The following is a 7,545-nucleotide window of genomic DNA, read 5'->3' on the forward strand; positions in this document are numbered from 1 at the left end:
TTTATCATTTGAGAGTTTGGCAGAAGAAAGTGTCCTCTGTGAAAGTTGAGTCTTTGTCAGAGGTGTCTGTAACAAGGAAAACAACTCCAGAAGAACACCCAGCTAAACTGCTGCTGGTGTAATCACACATTGTTGGGTTTGAGTGTGAATGTGTGTGTGTGCGTGCGTGCGTGCGTGCGTGCGTGCGTGCGTGCGTGCGTGCGTGTGTGTGTGTGTGTGTGTGTGTGAAAGAGAACAGACACAGTGAAAGAGGGAAAAGAAGAAGATGAAGAAGAAGAACAACAAGAAAGAGTTGCGGAAAAAAAGTGAGAGGCAGAAGAGAGCTTGAATTAAAAGGAGAGAAAATTAAGAGTGGGCTGTCACCATAAGCGTCTGTGTGGCATCATGTTTTTTGTCAGCTAAATTGGGCTGAGTTTGCAATGCAAACTTGTCGAATCAGCAAACATCTGTCTCCCGCTGCACAACCACACCACGCACACATCCAGTATATATATATATATATTATACACTCACATAGACTCCAGGGAGTTGATTGGAGGAAGCCTTTGATATACACAGGACTCGAAGATATGATCTGGTTTCTGGCAAAAACGTCAATGTTTTTCCAGCCTAATGAGAACTGCCTATGAAACACACACACACACACACACACACACACACACACACACACACACACACACACACACACACACACACACACACACACACACACATTTATGACCCCCTGCCTCTCTCTCAATACATCCAAACCACACACAGCAAACAAAATGCTGATGGTGGTTAATGAGGCACATGCCTCTGAGTAAGAGACTGAAAGAGGAAGAGAGACAGAGGGACAGAGTCGTCTTGGCTCGGGGCGATGAAACGGGCTGCTTCTGTCAAATAATGAGATGCTGCCACCACATTTAGCAGGTAGTAGCCTTTTGTGATGATGCATCGACATCCCTCTGCTTGAAAAATTATTGAATGGCAGCTGTTCTTGAAGAAAAAGAACTGCATGCAAGTGGCGGATAAACTCAACTGTTTTAGGTAGGTAGGTAGGTATTTACTTTATTAATCCCCGAGGGGACATTTTTTTAGAGACTGATTAGAAAAGCGGCTTTTGACTAAGCTTTCCTGCTGACTTTGTTAATTCTCTGACTTTTCTTCGTTTGTGTATTTTAGAACAACTCGTGGATGAGTTCCCATGTTATTTGGTACAGACTTTCATGTTTCCCAGAAGATGACTCTCAGTAGTTTCTTAATTTAGCTTCCATGCCACCATGATGTTGATATCTTGAAAACTATTGAAGGGATTCATTCATTCATATTTGCCACAGACATTCATGTCCCTCTTAAGATGAATCATAATCACTTTGGTGATTCTTGACTTTTCCATTTTTGCACCATCATCAGGTCAGTTAACTCGTGAATTACTTTGGTTTATTACTTCCAAAACCAACCAACCTCAGCTGTGCTATGTGATGGGGGCTGAGTAGCAGATAATAGCATGCTAACACACTGAACTAGAACACACCCTTGAAACATTGTGTTTTTTTCTGAGATGACTGTAGATGCTTAAAAAAGGTAAATACACACTCAGCTGCAAATATACACTCTAGTGTATAAGAGGAGTGTTTACAAAATATATTCCATGTGCTGCTTTATTATCATTGACTTGTCATATAAACCTTCATTTCGTGTCACAAATTGAGAACCTTTTCCATTTGTATTTAGCACCGCAAAGCATGGCCTGTAGGCTTTCTAAACTGTCATAACAGGGATCGATCATAGGGAATAAAAGAACACAGTTTAGGGTTGAATCCACATTGACCGATGGTAGAGTGAGCAGTAGTAATTTTAACTCTAAAAGACACTCTTGTTATATTGAGGGGGGGAGGGGGGGCAGATCAAATTGAATCTTTCTGTCATGTTTCAGAGGGAGGCAATTGTGGGTTTTTGTCCCCAGATTAGGGCGGGCATAGAACTGGCTAATCCTGCTCGCTCTTCCATGTGGGAGTGGCAGTGGGGTGTCTTTGCTGTGCGGCCAGCCGTAACGTAATGGGTGCAAGATTGGGCTTTATACACGGGCCTGCTCACTCACACCCACACAGCCGGAGACGCACAACACAAAGTCTAGATTTGTCTCAGGATTAAAAGCATCACCTCAATAACTGACATAATACCACAGGAATTCCCACGGTAAGCCTGATGAGGTTGTCTGCGCGTGTGTGTGTGTGTGTGTGTGTGTGTGTGTGTGTGTGTGTGTGTGTGTGTGTGTGTGTGTGTGTGTGTGTGTGTGTGTGTGTGTGTGTGTGTGTGTGTGTGTGCGCGCGCGTGTGTATGTGCGCGTGTGTGTGTGTGTGTGTGTGTGTGTGTGTGTGTGTGTGTGTGTGTGTGTGTGTGTGTGTGTGTGTGTGTGTGTGTGTGTGTGTGTGTGTGTGTGTGTGTGTGTGTGTGTGTGTGTAGCTGCATTTCTAGATGCTGCTGATGAGAAATACTTTGAGAAAAGAAGCAGAAAGAGTACAGGAAAATGAGAAGAGAAAAAAATGTGCACACGGACACACACTCTTACATACACACACACACACACACACACACACACACACACACACACACACACACACACACACACACACACACACACACACACACACACACACACACACACACACACACACACACACACACAAACACCACTCTGTCCCACTAAAGAAGCAGCTGCCTTAGTTGGCAGGCCATGTCCCTCTCATTATGCTGGCCAGTCACTCGTGTCCCGGCTCTCTCTCCCCTGCTGCTGCTGCTGCTTGCTGGACAGGTAGCATCTGACACACATTAGCCTGCTATTAATGACTTCTGTTGCAGCCATTATCACACACACTCAGTGAGAAACCTCCCCAGGGTGCCATTTTTGCAGTTACATGCAATATATATCCAAAACCATTCAATTTTTTTTTTTTTCTAAAGTTCTGCAAGCAGAAAACGTTTTTTGGAAGACAACACTCGGGTTTGTTTCAGTGAAGGCTCTTCTGGGTTGCAGTGCTACGATTCGATGTGCGATGTGTGTGTCTTTTTTAATCATCAGAGTCAGATAGTACCTCTAGTTTAGTCCAGTGTATCTGTGAGTTGCTGTCAGAGGTGACTCCCAAGGAATGTGGGTGAGTGTGGCCCATGGACCTCCCCCATCCGAAAGGGAATACCACTGTGATTAAGATTAATCCCACAAGTCTGTGCGCAAACAACACAAATACCATTTTAGGATCTCCAACATCAACAGCAGGTGTTCCAGACCCTTTCTCTGCTCCTTTCTTGATCTACTGCAGTGTCTGCCACGGCGTCTGTTCAGATTAAGGCTTAAACTGCTCTATGCAATAGCATTTCTTGCAGTTGTACATGGGTTATTGTCATTTGACATTTTGTCCGTGTTTTTATCCTTCTTTCAAATCATTCTTTGATCACAGTTTCAGACGGACAGAAGATCACGTAGGTCAAACATTCATCCTTTATTACCATAAAGAAATTGTGCAAGCATGGAAATCCTTTACTGTATTTCATTTCATACCCAAAGTGGGTTGAACAGGAATTTGACATGAAGAATATTGTTATTTTATTTAGGAGATTGTTCTCGTTAATAATCTGTCTTCATTGGGCACAAATTCGGCACACATACTGTGAAGCGAGTATCTGGTCCTCAGCAGCCATTTAAAGAAACCTATTTAATTAAGAATATTTGCATTCAAAATAGATTGTTTTTTCTCATTAGAGACCAGTATGTTAATATTTTTCTGCTGCTGAAATAGTGAATACGCTCAAATCAGAAAGTGTGTGCTGTCAAGGTGTCATTGAATCCAAACCTGCACATAAGCATGTGAACCTCAGGGGCTGATTTTGATCAAGCGACGAAACTCGGGGTACTTACTCACAAAGGTTATAGCTTGTATGTGCTCTGTGCACGTCACGGTGCTGCGCAGGGTTCTAGTGCAACAGGAGCTGTCTCTGAACTTTTTGGTGTACCTTTGTGCTGCACTACCACTGCCATCGTTAGAATGACTTCAACGTCATCGTACTTTGCCACCCTCACGGTTGCTGATTGGTCCGCCCTTGTTTGCATTAAGTCCCCCCCCCCCCTTCACCCTTAATGCAAACAGGGTTTCCAGACTTAACACAGTGAAAGCTGAAGGCTACTACGTCACCTGAAGAAATGCAAATATTTCTCAACAAACCTAACTTGATTATCACCATGAAGTTGAAATGGAAAACCTGTTCACATACAGTTGCCTATTTACACATCCAGTCACGTGGAGCAGCATTAGCTTTATTTGCAATTGTGTTTCTGACCACTGTGGAAGTCAATCCGGCATCCCAGCTGCTAAATCAAACCAACTCTGCTGCAGAAGACAGAGAAATAGGCCACAGGGAGACAGACACAGACGTGCAAGTACAAGCATGAGGGAATCATCCTCATCTACACAGTTTCAATAATATTTGTTTTGAGATCGGGTGAACGAGGGAATGATTGTTAGGCTCTGTAGGAGCAGGGCAGAAGGGGAATGTGTCATAACGAGAGGATATCAGAAACTCAAGACATGGAACCACACAGACTGACATATAATTGGTGATGTTTGGACAGAAACTCAATCCACTCTCATGCATGTATGTGCTTTTGTGTGCTTAGTGCATTCATCCATGTCATCCAATTTCAATATGTAAGCAAACCCTGACAGCTCTGCAAGCCCAAAGGTTTGATAAACCTCTACAAAAGCACCGGGCTGCATTTGTTTTCTGTTCCACCATAAAGAACGTCAACTTAGTGAAAGGCCCACGAGCGAGAGAGACAGATTGAAAAGAGACAGATTGAGGCGAAACACGGCAGCACGCTGCCAGGGAAAGTTTTGTCCTTCATCAACCCTCCATCCTTCCATCCCTCCATCTCATTAAGGATGGATAGGTGATCAATAGGAGAGAAGTAGTAGAAGGGGATTAGGATTAGAAATCGATGGCTTTGTTTTCTTCAGCCTGCCAAAGATAAACACTGCCTTAAGACACTTACAACGCAGCAGGGAGACTTTTGCGGCTTTTCATCTGTGTGAGAGGGCATGACATTCCCTGTGTGTGGATGGACAGACATCTGTTTGCAGCTTCTCACGCTGAGTTAAAAAGAGATGCTTCGATCCCTTCACGTGACTGGAAAAAGAAGGGGGCACGGGCTCCGAGAATCTTCTACAATGAGATTCAACCAAGACTATCGACATTTTGTGGAGTTTTTGTTCAGCACATTGCATCGCGGCATCGCCATAACCATTGATTCTCGAATGTTCAACTGTGTGGGAGAGAGGTTATGCATCATCGATCTGAGACTGATGACTTGTTCACACCAAGCCACTGTTTCAAGACTCTCTGAGAATAGCTGGAGATGACTGATGAAGAGGTAGTATCATAATATGTTGGCTGCAAAGAAAAGTGATGCTCCTAAAAACCTGAGTGGGCTGGAAGGAGTGAGGCAAGGCATTCTGGGTAGGTGAGGCTACACCACCCACACAGAGATTCAAAAACATACCCCCCATGCTTTGATCACTTTCTGCTTTCTCTATCTAGCTCGTCTTCCCTCTCTCTTCTTTTCACGTGCGCACACACACACACACACACACACACACACACACACACACACACACACTGCACACTCAGCCTGTTTGTTGTGGCTTTCGCCCTTCATTCCTTTGAAAGAACAAAGGCATTTGTTAGTGTTTCCTGCAGATGAAAGCTCAGCTTTGTGATGGCCCATTCACCTCAGGTACAGATGCTGCCGCGCCACAATTTCTCTTTAAATTCATGATTTTTTTTTTCTCAAATGAGAAGTTTATTAATCTGGATTTACAGTCATCATTTGTATTATCCGTTTCTTTCCATAATATTAAGCTGTTTTGTGTCTGCTTTTTATGATAATCATGTAGATATTATTCCTATTCAAAGTGACAGGTGTCTGATGTCTATCAGCCTGTGTGCACGCAGAAAGCGGCGGGAGGAGCAGAAGCAGACTGACAAAGACAGATATTCATACAGTCCTCCAGTCCACCTGACGTGTATGCGATGGGGCAGTGGGACACAACCAAAGCGGCCTCAAGTGGACGCTCCCTCGAGAATGCACCATACAGGTCAGATAACATACTTCTTTCTCAGTTCCTATAGCATATGACATTTCCCTGTAGACTCAGCCCATTTGTAAGTAAGGACATAATTTTTTTTTTTTTTAAATGGTCAGCCATATACTTAAAAAGAGGCTTAAAAGCATGCCTAACAAATTCCTACACAATCTGGGCACTGTAGATTTTAAACATCATTCGGGACAGGGAAATCGTGCTTTTTCGGGGACTATTTTCAGAAGTGGCTTACTACACATTTGCTGCTCCAGTATGCATTTATTTCAGCAGGGCAGTGTAGGCATTGGGGGTGTGGGATCAACACAATGTTCACCATAAAGAAGTAACAAATTAAAAATACGCTGGCTCTCAAACTTTGTCTGCACAGATTCATTTATAGGATTTCTTACAAATATGAACAATTTTAGATCATAACCAGCCTCGTCCTTGAATAATGCTCTACTGTGGTCATGTTGCATTTCTGGGATGGTGCAAGAAACCCCCCTTTGGCTGAAAATCAGGGACAGAGCTTTGAACATCCTGGAGAAGGAGCAAAGGGATTATGTGCACGTGTGTGTGTGTGTGTGTGTGTGTGTGTGTGTGTGTGTGTGTGTGTGTGTGTGTGTGTGTGTGTGTGTGTGTGTGTGCGTGTGTGTGTGTGCGTGTGTGTGTGCGTGCGTGCGTGCGAGCGAGCGAGCGTGTGTTCAATCAGAGGCAGAAGGACAAAAAGAACAGGGGAAAGCGAGGAGAGGGACAATTTCATTCTGGGACAATTGGGAAGGTGGCTGTTGATCCTTGTCCATCTCACATTCCATCTCGACCCGACATGGCTCACTTGTCACCCTGAGTGACATTCACAACCATTAAACATAAAGCACACGCATGCACACACACAGCAATACACGTGTGCTCACACACGCATGTGTACATCCTAGAGGTACACATCTGTTTTACTTATTCTGTACATGAGTGTTTATATACATACGTATTTATATTTATGTACAGAATATCTATAGAGAGACTGTTTACTGTAGATAGAAGGCATTGGCAATTTTGCTTGAAGTCACTTTAAATGTTTTTTTTGTTTTTTTTTAAACATCAGGGGTGAGGTATGATGCTTTAAATATGAACCTCGCTTTTATGGTCCATTGGGAACACAATGAAATGAATGGTGACCCCTCGGCAGCTCCTATTCTGGCACAAGTATTTGTGCAATTTAATTTGACAATGTAATGAAGAGAGTGAATTTTCAAATGATCCAAAGTACTGCACGGGATTCTTATCAAGATGTAGGAGGATTGAGATTTATTCCTTCTGAGACTCTGTGGTGCCACCTAGTGGACTAATCTTTACTATTTTACAAAACTGCAGCTGAAATATGATTATTTGATTAAAATATATATATATATATATTATAAATACATCAGCA

This window comes from Brachyistius frenatus, unplaced genomic scaffold (genome assembly GCF_029030835.1).
Source record: "Brachyistius frenatus isolate BFR_SWC_R1_liver_20210118 unplaced genomic scaffold, ASM2903083v1 Contig_61, whole genome shotgun sequence".
NCBI classification, from domain to species: Eukaryota; Metazoa; Chordata; class Actinopteri; family Embiotocidae; genus Brachyistius; species Brachyistius frenatus.